Source organism: Physella acuta, unplaced genomic scaffold (assembly GCF_028476545.2).
Source record: "Physella acuta isolate Inbredline_101_S28 unplaced genomic scaffold, ASM2847654v3 ptg001235l, whole genome shotgun sequence".
NCBI lineage: Eukaryota > Metazoa > Mollusca > Gastropoda > Physidae > Physella > Physella acuta.
In genome coordinates, this window is record NW_026732751.1 from 82,659 (window position 1) to 97,989 (window position 15,331).

The following is a 15,331-nucleotide window of genomic DNA, read 5'->3' on the forward strand; positions in this document are numbered from 1 at the left end:
GCAGACATGTTGTGTACATTGTAGTGTGACTACATAAGCAGATATCTTGTGTACATAGTGTTTTAGTGTGGTAAAAATTTATTTGTGTTAGAAAGACGCAGGATCTTGGATACTAGTTTATTTGTAAGAAAACGTATCGGAATCACGATCTGCTGCTGAAAATAAAATAATTGTTTAATTTATTAATTAGATAAATTTTCCTATTTATTTTTACTTTCCAAGTAAAGTTTTTATAAAGTATCATTTATGTGGCTTTTAAGCATTTTTCCTTTCCCCTACGTAACCTTCTTCTTTACGTTTTAGTTTTTTTTTTTTTTTTTTTTGCTTCTTCGAGTGTGAAGACAGGATTTAAAAAAAAAACCTTTGACGACGTGAAACGAAACGAAAGAAGAGCTCAATTGATACGGAGTATAATGGAGAGCTTTTTTTTTTCTTAACTGGCAAGTGTGAGGAGGCGAGGGCTGGTTGGAGAAAACACTCAAGGGTTCCACAAAAATCTTAGAACAAAAATAATGAAAGAAAACAAAAACTGGAGTATTTAAACAAACAGTTCAAGGCTTGTGAATTTTGTTTTAAGCAGTTCGATAAAAATGAAAATATTATTTCAAAAATCGGCGATTAAAAAATGTAATGTAATAGATTCAAACAACACACACACACCCAATAACACACACATACATTTTCTAAAGTTATATTTTACGGGTGTGTTTAATGGTCACTAAAAATGGCATATTCGCCACATCTCACAACCACACCACATTGATAAAATCTCCAATCAAATAATCATTAACTGTGGGCCGCCCTCACCGCTCCTCATGTCGACAACAGCTGAATAACAGCAATCAATTGAATGGATTCAAGCTCACAACGTGGACCCTAGATGGGGGCATGGATGTAGGTCAATGCTAATCTGTAAAATCTACATGACCTGACTATGTAGGTCAAGTGACCGCTAAGGAAAGATCAGCCCCGACCCATCTGGGTGGGGCATCTCTCTCCCCCTGGGTACCGTTGGTCAGATCACAATCGAATATTCCAGCGTGTATAGGTCACTAGCGGGTAGTAGCTGGACTCTGTGGGACGTGTTGATTACCGCCCTTGGAGGTTACTGTATTCATTCAACAGAATAAAAATACGAAATATGTAGTTTTCGCATTACAAATTTGCGAATTATTTATAGTAAGTTATTTAAATTGCAAAATGATGATCGGAGTGGTAGATTAGATCCAGTCGTCCCGTTTTAACATCAACCATCGGATACTTCTTTAATCATCCTAACAAACCGAAAGTCGTATATGTATGGAGGTTCTCTATAATGTACTTACTACAAGTTACTAAAATTACGACTTGTTTACATTATACCAGCGGGGTGTCGGATCATGTCAAGTACGGATAGGATTAAGACGTGTGGTATGCGGACACGTACGGACATAAGCGGACCTTGCGGATATATTCGGACATATTCGATGTCCGGCAGTCGTGTGAAGACGTGGGCGAGTGGCACGAACAAGAACTAGGAACACCAGACGATCGCATGGGAGGCAAATAACGGTGCTATCGTTTACCGCTACCTGCTGTTTTCTTAGTAACCCACCCTGAAGCTGAGGCTCTGGAATCGTAACACTGATGGGTTGACCTCAGCATCGACCGGGTAGGGACGATAACCCAGTCTGACTAGGAACGGTAACCTAGTCTTAGGAACGGTAACCTAGTCTGACTAGGAACGGTAACCTAGTCTTAAGAACGGTAACCTAGTCTAACTAGGAAAGGTAACCCAGTCTGACTAGGAACGGTAACCTAGTCTTAGGAACGGTAACCTAGTCTGACTAGGAACAGTAATCAGTCTTAGGAACGGCAACATAGTCTTAGGAACGGTAACCCAGTCTTAGGAACGGTAACCCAGTCTGCTTAGGAACAGTAACCTAGTCTTAGGAACGGCAACCTAGTCTTAGGAACGGTAACCCAGTCTTAGGAACGGTAACCCAGTCTGCTAAGGAACAGTAACCTAGTCTTAGGAACAGTAACCTAGTCTGACTAGGACCGGTAACCTAGTCTGACTAGGAACGGTAACCTAGTCTTAGGAACGGTAACCTAGTTTTAATTAAGCGTGAGTAGAGACTTAAACCTATTCAGCCAAAATTGCATGTTGACTTATTTATACTTCTTACCGTAACCTACACCAATAAAATCTCACATCTACGGTTAGGTCATCTATATTGGCAATCTCATCAATGCATGGGTTAAAGGAATTCGGTCCCCGAACATTGACTGGCACACATTTAAAAATCTTGTCCTCTCTTGTCTCGAATAAATGCTGTAGTAACATCTTATCAACTCGATATCCGAACTGATGCAGCCAATAAAAATTATACTGCATGTCATGAACATGACTCCATCTTATTAGATAAACCATACTGCACCTCGACATCCGAACATGACGCAGGCCAATAAGATAAACCATACTGCACCTCGACATCCGAATATGGCGCCAGCCAATAAGATATTAGATAAACCATACTGCACCTCACCATCCGAACATGACGCCAGCCAATTAGATAAACCATACTGCACCTCGACATCCGAACAGGACTCCAGTTAATTAGATATTAGATAAACCATACTGCACCTCACCATCCGAACATGACGCCAGTTAATTAGATAAACCATACTGCACCTCGACATCCGAACAGGACTCCAGTTAATTAGATATTAGATAAACCATACTGCACCTCGACATCCGAACAGGACTCCAGTTAATTAGATATTAGATAAACCATACTGCACCTCACCATCCGAACATGACGCCAGTTAATTAGATAAACCATACTGCACCTCGACATCCGAACAGGACTCCAGTTAATTAGATATTAGATAAACCATACTGCACCTCGACATCCGAACATGACGCCAGCCAATAAGATAAACCATACTGCACCTCACCATCCGAACATGACGCCAGCCAATTAGATAAACCATACTGCACCTCGACATCCGAACATGTACTAGCCAATTAGATATTAGATAAACCATACTGCACCTCGACATCCGAACATGACGCCAACCAATTAGATATTAGATCAACCATACTGCACCTCGACATCCGAACATGACGCCAACCAATTAGATATTAAATAAACCATACTGCACCTCACCATCCGAACATGACGCCAGCCAATTAGATATTAGATAAACCATACTGCACCCCACCATCCGAACATGACGCTAGCCAATTAGATATTAGATAAACCATACTGCACCTCGACATCCGAACATGACGCCAGCCAATTAGATATTAGATAAACCATACTGCACCTCACCATCCGAACATGACGCCAGCCAATAAGATATTAGATAAACCATACTGCACCTCACCATCCGAACATGACTCCATCCTATTAGATAAACCATACCGCACCTCACCATCCGAACATGACGCCAGCCAATTAGATATTAGATAAACCATACTGCACCTCGACATCCGAACATGACTCCATCCTATTAGATAAACCATACCGCACCTCACCATCCGAACATGACGCCAGCCAATTAGATATTAGATAAACCATACCGCACCTCACCATCCGAACATGACGCCAGCCAATTAGATATTAGATAAACCATACTGCACCTCACCATCCGAACATGACACCAGCCAATTAGATATTAGATAAACCATACTGCACCTCACCATCCGAACATGACGCCAGCCAATTAGATATTAGATAAACCATACTGCACCTCACCATCCGAACATGACACCAGCCAATTAGATATTAGATAAACCATACTGCACCTCACCATCCGAACATGACTCCATCCTATTAGATAAACCATACTGCACCTCACCATCCGAACATGACGCCAGCCAATTAGATAAACCATACTGCACCTCACCATCCGAACATGACGCCAGCCAATTAGATATTAGATAAACCATACTGCACCTCACCATCCGAACATGACTCCATCCTATTAGATAAACCATACTGCACCTCACCATCCGAACATGACGCCAGCCAATTAGATAAACCATACTGCACCTCACCATCCGAACATGACGCCAGCCAATTAGATAAACCATACTGCACCTCGACATCCGAACATGACGCCAGCCAATTAGATAAACCATACCGCACCTCACCATCCGAACATGACGCCAGCCAATTAGATAAACCATACTGCACCTCACAATCCGAACATGACACCAGCCAATTAGATATTAGATAAACCATACTGCACCTCACCATCCGAACATGACGCCAGCCAATTAGATATTAGATAAACCATACTGCACCTCACCATCCGAACATGACGCCAGCCAATTAGATATTAGATAAACCATACTGCACCTCGACATCCGAACATGACGCCAGCCAATTAGATATTAGATAAACCATACTGCACCTCGACATCCGAACATGACGCCAGCCAATTAGATATTAGATAAACCATACTGCACCTCACCATCCGAACATGACGCCAGCCAATTAGATATTAGAGAAACCATACTGCACCTCGACATCCGAACATGACGCCAGCCAATTAGATATTAGATAAACCATACTGCACCTCGACATCCGAACATGACGCCAACCAATTAGATATTAGAGAAACCATACTGCACCTCGACATCCGAACATGACGCCAGCCTCACCAACAAACCAGACAGGCGTGACAGCGAAAACCTCCCACCTGTCAAAGACGGTTAAAATCACCCGTACCATCCCGTTGTTAACAATTTACTGCCACATAGTTTCTCGTACTTATCGAAGACACCCTGTGTCTATTTACGAGCTTCTAATTATTAACTCGACGAATGAGGTCAGTGGTTCTACTAGTTTGAAAACAGGATCTAGATCTATATGCGATAATTAAGTCTTTAGGTTTAGGATGAACGTAATGGTTAAGATCATGGGTTGACGGCAAACTAATATGTAACGTTTTTGACGATATAGCAACATAAGTTACTTCTTACTACAACCATCTTCCTCCACCTTCCTCCACCCATCTCAATACATCCACTTTAATCCACCCATCTCAATACATCCACCTTACTCCACCCATCTCACTACATCCACCTTACTCCACCCATCTCACTACATCCACCTTACTCCACCCATCTCAATACATCCACCTTACTCCACCCATCTCACTACATCCACCTTACTCCACCCATCTCACTACATCCTCCACCCATCTCAATACATCCACCTTACTCCACCCATCTCAATACATCCACCTTACTCCACCCATCTCAATACATCCACCTTACTCCACCCATCTCACTACATCCTCCTTACTCCACCCATCTCAATACATCCACCTTACTCCACCCATCTCACTACATCCTCCTTACTCCACCCATCTCAATACATCCACCTTACTCCACCCATCTCACTACATCCACCTTACTCCACCCATCTCAATACATCCACCTTACTTCACCCATCTCAATACATCCACCTTACTCCACCCATCTCACTACATCCACCTTACTCCACCCATCTCAATACATCCACCTTACTCCACCCATCTCACTACATCCACCTTACTCCACCCATCTCACTACATCCACCTTACTCCACCCATCTCACTACATCCTCCACCCATCTCAATACATCCACCTTACTCCACCCATCTCAATACATCCTCCACCCATCTCAATACATCCACCTTACTCCACCCATCTCACTACATCCTCCACCCATCTCAATACATCCACCTTACTCCACCCATCTCACTACATCCTCCACCCATCTCAATACATCCACCTTACTCCACCCATCTCAATACATCCTCCACCCATCTCAATACATCCACCTTACTCCACCCATCTCAATACATCCTCCACCCATCTCAATACATCCACCTTACTCCACCCATCTCACTACATCCACCTTACTCCACCCATCTCACTACATCCACCTTACTCCACCCATCTCACTACATCCACCTTACTCCACCCATCTCACTACATTCACCTTACTCCACCCATCTCACTACATCCACCTTACTCCACCCATCTCAATACATCCACCTTACTCCACCCATCTCAATACATCCACCTTACTCCACCCATCTCACTACATTCACCTTACTTCACCCATCTCAATACATCCACCTTACTCCACCCATCTCAATACATCCACCTTACTCCACCCATCTCAATACATCCACCTTACTCCACCCATCTCAATACATCCACCTTACTATACCCATCTCAATACATCCACCTTACTCCACCCATCTCACTACATCCTCCACCAATATCACTACATCCACCTTACTCCACCAATATCACTACATCCACCTTACTCCACCCATCTCGCTACATCCACCTTACTCCACCCATCTCAATACATCCACCTTACTTCACCCATCTCACTACATCCTCCACCCATCTCACTACATCCACCTTACTCCACCCATCTCAATACATACACCTTCCTCCACCCATCTCACTACATCCTCCACCCATCTCACTACATCCTCCACCCATCTCAAGACATCCACCTTACTCCACTCATCTCACTACATCCACCTTACTCCACCCATCTCACTACATCCACCTTACTACACCCATCTTACTACATCCACCTTACTCCACCCATCTCACTACATCCACCTTACTCCACCCATCTCACTACATCCACCTTACTCCACCCATCTCACTACATCCTCCACCCATCTCACTACATCCACCTTCCTCCACCCATCTCAATACATCCACCTTACTTCACCCATCTCACTACATCCACCTTACTCCACCCATCTCACTACATCCACCTTACTCCACCCATCTCAATACATACACCTTCCTCCACCCATCTCACTACATCCTCCACCCATATCACTACATCCTCCACCCATCTCACTACATCCTTCACCCATCTCACTACATCCTCCTTACTCCACCCATCTCACTACATCCTCCACCCATCTCACTACATCCTCCACCCATCTCACTACATCCTCCTTACTCCACCCATCTCACTACATCCTCCACCCATCTCACTACATCCACCTTCCTCCACCCATCTCACTACATCCTCCACCCATCTCACTACATCCTCCACCCATCTCACTACATCCTCCTTACTCCACCCATCTCACTACATCCACCTTAATCCACCCGTCTCGCTACATCCACCTTACTCCACCCATCTCACTACATCCTCCTTACTCCACCCATCTCACTACATCCACCTTACCCCACCCATCTCACTACATCCTCCTTACTCCACCCATCTCAATACATCCACCTAACTCCACCCATCTCAATACATCCATCTAACTCCACCCATGTCACTACATCCACCTTACTCCACCCATCTCACTACATCCACCTTACCCCACCCATCTCACTACATCCACCTTACTCCACCCATCTCACTACATCCACCTTACTCCACCCATCTCAATACATCCACCTAACTCCACCCATCTCAATACATCCATCTAACTCCACCCATCTCACTACATCCACCTTACTCCACCCATCTCACTACATCCACCTTACCCCACCCATCTCACTACGTCCACCTTACTCCACCCATCTCAATACATCCACCTAACTCCACCCATCTCAATACATCCATCTAACTCCACCCATCTCACTACATCCACCTTACTCCACCCATCTCACTACATCCACCTTACTCCACCCATCTCACTACATCCACCTTACTCCACCCATCTCACTACATCCACCTCCCTCCAGCCATCTCACTACATCCACCTTACCCCACCCATCTCACTACATCCACCTCCCATCTCACTACATCCACCTTACTCCACCCATCTCACTACATCCTCCTTACTCCACCCATCTCACTACATCCTCCACCCATCTCACTACATCCACCTTACTCCACCCATCTCACTACATCCTCCACCCATCTCACTACATCCACCTTACCCCACCCATCTCACTACATCCACCTCCCATCTCACTACATCCACCTTACTCCACCCATCTCACTACATCCTCCTTACTCCACCCATCTCACTACATCCTCCTTACTCCACCCATCTCACTACATCCACCTTACTCCACCCATCTCAATACATCCACCTTACTTCACCCATCTCAATACATCCTCCTTACTCCACCCATCTCACTACATCCTCCTTACTCCACCCATCTCACTACATCCTCCACCCATCTCAATACATCCACCTTACTCCACCCATCTCACTACATCCACCTTACTCCACCCATCTCACTACATCCACCTTACTCCACCCATCTCACTACATCCACCTTACTCCACCCATCTCACTACATCCACCTCCCTCCAGCCATCTCACTACATCCACCTTACCCCACCCATCTCACTACATCCACCTCCCATCTCACTACATCCACCTTACTCCACCCATCTCACTACATCCTCCTTACTCCAGCCATCTCACTACATCCTCCTTACTCCACCCATCTCACTACATCCACCTTACTCCACCCATCTCACTACATCCACCTCCCTCCAGCCATCTCACTACATCCACCTTACCCCACCCATCTCACTACATCCACCTCCCATCTCACTACATCCACCTTACTCCACCCATCTCACTACATCCTCCTTACTCCAGCCATCTCACTACATCCACCTTACTCCACCCATCTCAATACATCCACCTTACTTCACCCATCTCAATACATCCACCTAACTCCACCCATCTCACTACATCCTCCTTACTCCACCCATCTCACTACATCCTCCTTACTCCACCCATCTCACTACATCCACCTTACTCCACCCATCTCAATACATCCACCTTACTTCACCCATCTCAATACATCCACCTAACTCCACCCATCTCACTACATCCTCCTTACTCCACCCATCTCACTACATCCTCCTTACTCCACCCATCTCACTACATCCACCTTACTCCACCCATCTCAATACATCCACCTTACTCCACCCATCTCAATACATCCACCTTACTCCACCCATCTCAATACATCCACCTTACTTCACCCATCTCAATACATCCACCTAACTCCACCCATCTCACTACATCCTCCTTACTCCACCCATCTCACTACATCCTCCTTACTCCACCCATCTCACTACATCCACCTTACCCCACCCATCTCACTACATCCTCCACCCATCTCAATACATCCACCTTACTCCACCCATCTCACTACATCCTCCTTACTCCACCCATCTCACTACATCCTCCTTACTCCACCCATCTCACTACATCCACCTCCCTCCAGCCATCTCACTACATCCACCTTACTCCACCCATCTCACTACATCCACCTTACTCCACCCATCTCACTACATCCACCTTACTCCACCCATCTCACTACATCCTCCACCCATCTCACTACATCCTCCTTACTCCACCCATCTCACTACATCCTCCTTACTCCACCCATCTCACTACATCCTCCTTACTCCACCCATCTCACTACATCCTCCACCCATCTCACTACATCCTCCTTACTCCACCCATCTCACTACATCCTCCACCCATCTCACTACATCCTCCTTACTCCACCCATCTCACTACATCCATCTAACTCCACCCATCTCACTACATCCACCTTACTCCACCCATCTCACTACATCCTCCTTACTCCACCCATCTCAATACATCCATCTAACTCCACCCATCTCACTACATCCACCTTACTCCACCCATCTCACTACATCCACCTTCCTCCACCCATCTCACTACATCCATCTAACTCCACCCATCTCACTACATCCACCTTACTCCACCCATCTCACTACATCCACCTTACTCCACCCATCTCACTACATCCTCCACCCATCTCACTACATCCTCCTTACTCCACCCATCTCAATACATCCTCCTTACTCCACCCATCTCACTACATCCTCCACCCATCTCACTACATCCTCCACCCATCTCACTACATCCTCCACCCATCTCACTACATCCTCCACCCATCTCACTACATCCTCCACCCATCTCACTACATCCTCCACCCATCTCACTACATCCACCTTACTCCACCCATCTCACTACATCCTCCACCCATCTCACTACATCCTCCTTACTCCACCCATCTCACTACATCCTCCTTACTCCACCCATCTCACTACATCCACCTTACTCCACCCATCTCACTACATCCACCTCCCTCCAGCCATCTCACTACATCCACCTTACCCCACCCATCTCACTACATCCACCTCCCATCTCACTACATCCTCCTTACTCCACCCATCTCACTACATCCACCTTCTCCACCCATCTCACTACATCCACCTTACTCCACCCATCTCACTACATCCACCTCCCTCCAGCCATCTCACTACATCCTCCTTACTCCACCCATCTCACTACATCCACCTTACTCCACCCATCTCAATACATCCACCTTACCCCACCCATCTCACTACATCCACCTCCCATCTCACTACATCCTCCTTACTCCACCCATCTCACTACATCCTCCACCCATCTCACTACATCCTCCTTACTCAACCCATCTCACTACATCCACCTCCCATCTCACTACATCCTCCTTACTCCACCCATTTCACTACATCCACCTTACTCCACCCATCTCAATACATCCACCTTACTCCACCCATCTCAATACATCCACCTTACTATACCCATCTCAATACATCCACCTTACTCCACCCATCTCACTACATCCTCCACCAATATCACTACATCCACCTTACTCCACCCATCTCGCTACATCCACCTTACTCCACCCATCTCACTACATCCACCTTACTCCACCCATCTCAATACATACACCTTCCTCCACCCATCTCACTACATCCTCCACCCATATCACTACATCCTCCACCCATCTCAATACATCCACCTTACTCCACCCATCTCACTACATCCACCTTACTCCACCCATCTCACTACATCCACCTTACTCCACCCATCTCACTACATCCACCTTACTCCACCAATCTCACTACATCCTCCACCCATCTCACTACATCCTCCACCCATCTCACTACATCCTCCACCCATCTCACTACATCCACCTTACTCCACCCATCTCACTACATCCTCCACCCATCTCACTACATCCACCTTACTCCACCCATCTCACTACATCCTCCACCCATCTCACTACATCCTCCACCCATCTCACTACATCCTCCACCCATCTCACTACACCCACCTTAATCCACCCATCTCGCTACATCCACCTTACTCCACCCATCTCACTACATCCACCTTACTCCACCCATCTCACTACATCCACCTTACTCCACCCATCTCAATACATCCACCTTACTCCACCCATCTCACTACATCCACCTTACTCCACCCATCTCACTACATCCACCTTACTCCACCCATCTCACTACATCCTCCACCCATCTCACTACATCCACCTTACTCCACCCATCTCACTACATCCTCCACCAATATCACTACATCCACCTTACTCCACCCATCTCACTACATCCACCTTACTCCACCCATCCCACTACATCCACCTTACTCCACCCATCTCACTACATCCACCTTACTCCACCCATCTCACTACATCCACCTAACTCCACTCATCTCAATACATCCACCTAACTCCACCCATCTCACTACATCCACCTTACTCCACCCATCTCACTACATCCACCTTACCCCACCCATCTCACTACATCCTCCTTACTCCACCCATCTCAATACATCCACCTAACTCCACCCATCTCACTACATCCACCTTACTCCACCCATCTCACTACATCCACCTCACCCCACCCATCTCACTACATCCACCTACCCCACCCATCTCAATACATCCACCTTACTCCACCCATCTCACTACATCCACCTCCCATCTCACTACATCCTCCTTACTCCACCCATCTCACTACATCCACCTTACTACACCCATCTCACTACATCCACCTTACTCCACCCATCTCAATACATCCACCTAACTCCACCCATATCACTACATCCACCTTACTCCACCCATCTCACTACATCCACCTTACCCCACCCATCTCACTACATCCACCTTACCCCACCCATCTCAATACATCCACCTTACTCCACCCATCTCACTACATCCACCTCCCATCTCACTACATCCTCCTTACTCCACCCATCTCACTACATCCACCTTACTCCACCCATCACACTACATCCACCTTACTCCACCCATCTCACTACATCCACCTCCCTCCAGCCATCTCACTACATACACCTTACTCCACCCATCTCACTACATCCACCTCCCATCTCACTACATCCTCCTTACTCCACCCATCTCACTACATCCTCCACCCATCTCAATACATCCTCCTTACTCCACCCATCTCACTACATCCTCCTTACTCCACCCATCTCACTACATCCTCCACCCATCTCAATACATCCTCCTTACTCCACCCATCTCACTACATCCTCCTTACTCCACCCATCTCACTACATCCACCTTACTCCACCCATCTCACTACATCCACCTTACTCCACCCATCTCAATACATCCACCTAACTCCACCCATATCACTACATCCACCTTACTCCACCCATCTCACTACATCCACCTTACCCCACCCATCTCACTACATCCACCTTACCCCACCCATCTCAATACATCCACCTTACTCCACCCATCTCACTACATCCACCTCCAATCTCACTACATCCTCCTTACTCCACCCATCTCACTACATCCACCTTACTCCACCCATCTCACTACATCCACCTCCCATCTCACTACATCCTCCTTACCCCACCCATCTCACTACATCCACCTTACTCCACCCATCTCACTACATCCACCTCCCTCCAGCCATCTCACTACATACACCTTACTCCACCCATCTCACTACATCCACCTCCCATCTCACTACATCCTCCTTACTCCACCCATCTCACTACATCCACCTTACTCCACCCATCTCACTACATCCACCTCCCATCTCACTACATCCTCCTTACTCCACCCATCTCACTACATCCACCTCCCATCTCACTACATACACCTTACTCCACCCATCTCACTACATCCACCTCCCATCTCACTACATCCTCCTTACTCCACCCATCTCACTACATCCTCCTTACTCCACCCATCTCACTACATCCACCTTACTCCACCCATCTCAATACATCCATCTCCCATCTCACTACATCCACCTTACTCCACCCATCTCACTACATCCTCCACCCATCTCACTACATCCACCTTACTCCACCCATCTCACTACATCCACCTTCCTCCACCCATCTCACTACACCCACCTTACTCCACCCATCTCACTACATCCACCTTCCTCCACCCATCTCACTACATCCTCCACCCATCTCACTACATCCACCTTACTCCACCCATCTCACTACATCCTCCACCCATCTCACTACATCCACCTTACTCCACCCATCTCACTACATCCTCCACCCATCTCACTACATCCACCTTACTCCACCCATCTCACTAAATCCACCTTACTCCACCCATCTCACTACATCAACCTTCCTCCACCCATCTCAATACATCCACCTTCCTCCACCCATCTCACTACACCCACCTTACTCCACCCATCTCACTACATCCACCTTCCTCCACCCATCTCACTACATCCTCCACCCATCTCACTACACCCACCTTACTCCACCCATCTCACTACATCCTCCACCCATCTCACTACATCCACCTTCCTCCACCCATCTCAATACATCCTCCACCCATCTCACTACATCCTCCACCCATCTCACTACATCCTCCACCCATCTCACTACATCCACCTTCCTCAACCCATCTCAATACATCCTCCACCCATCTCACTACATCGTCCACTCATCTCAATACATCCACCTTACTCCACCCATCTCACTACATCCACCTTACTCTACTCATCTCAATACATCCACCTTACTCCACCCATCTCACTACATCCTCCACCCATCTCACTACATCCTCCACCCATCTCACTACATCCTCCACCCATCTCAATACATCCACCTTACTCCACCCATCTCACTACATCCTCCTTACACCACCCATCTCACTACATTCACCTTACTCCACCCATCTCACTACATCCACCTTACTCCACCCATCTCACTACATCCACCTTACTCCACCCATCTCAATACATCCACCTTACTCCACCCATCTCAATACATCCTCCACCCATCTCACTACATCCTCCACCCATCTCACTACATCCACCTTACTCCACCCATCTCACTACATCCTCCACCCATCTCACTACATCCACCTTACTCCACCCATCTCACTACATCCACCTTCCTCCACCCATCTCACTACACCCACCTTACTCCACCCATCTCACTACATCCACCTTCCTCCACCCATCTCACTACATCCTCCACCCATCTCACTACATCCACCTTACTCCACCCATCTCACTACATCCTCCACCCATCTCACTACATCCACCTTACTCCACCCATCTCACTACATCCTCCACCCATCTCACTACATCCACCTTACTCCACCCATCTCAATACATCCACCTTACTCCACCCATCTCACTACATCAACCTTCCTCCACCCATCTCACTACATCCACCTTCCTCCACCCATCTCACTACACCCACCTTACTCCACCCATCTCACTACATCCACCTTTCTCCACCCATCTCACTACATCCTCCACCCATCTCACTACACCCACCTTACTCCACCCATCTCACTACATCCTCCACCCATCTCACTACATCCACCTTCCTCCACCCATCTCAATACATCCTCCACCCATCTCACTACATCCTCCACCCATCTCACTACATCCTCCACCCATCTCACTACATCCACCTTCCTCCACCCATCTCAATACATCCTCCACCCATCTCACTACATCCTCCACCCATCTCACTACATCCTCCACCCATCTCACTACATCCACCTTCCTCCACCCATCTCAATACATCCTCCACCCATCTCACTACATCCTCCACCCATCTCACTACATCCACCTTCCTCCACCCATCTCAATACATCCTCCACCCATCTCACTACATCCTCCACCCATCTCACTACATCCTCCACCCATCTCACTACACCCACCTTACTCCACCCATCTCACTACATCCTCCACCCATCTCACTACATCCACCTTCCTCCACCCATCTCAATACATCCTCCACCCATCTCACTACATCCTCCACCCATCTCACTACATCCTCCACCCATCTCACTACATCCACCTTCCTCCACCCATCTCAATACATCCTCCACCCATCTCACTACATCCTCCACCCATCTCACTACATCCTCCACCCATCTCACTACATCCACCTTACTCTACCCATCTCACTACATCCTCCACCCATCTCAATACATCCACCTTACTCCACCCATCTCACTACATCCTCCACCCAT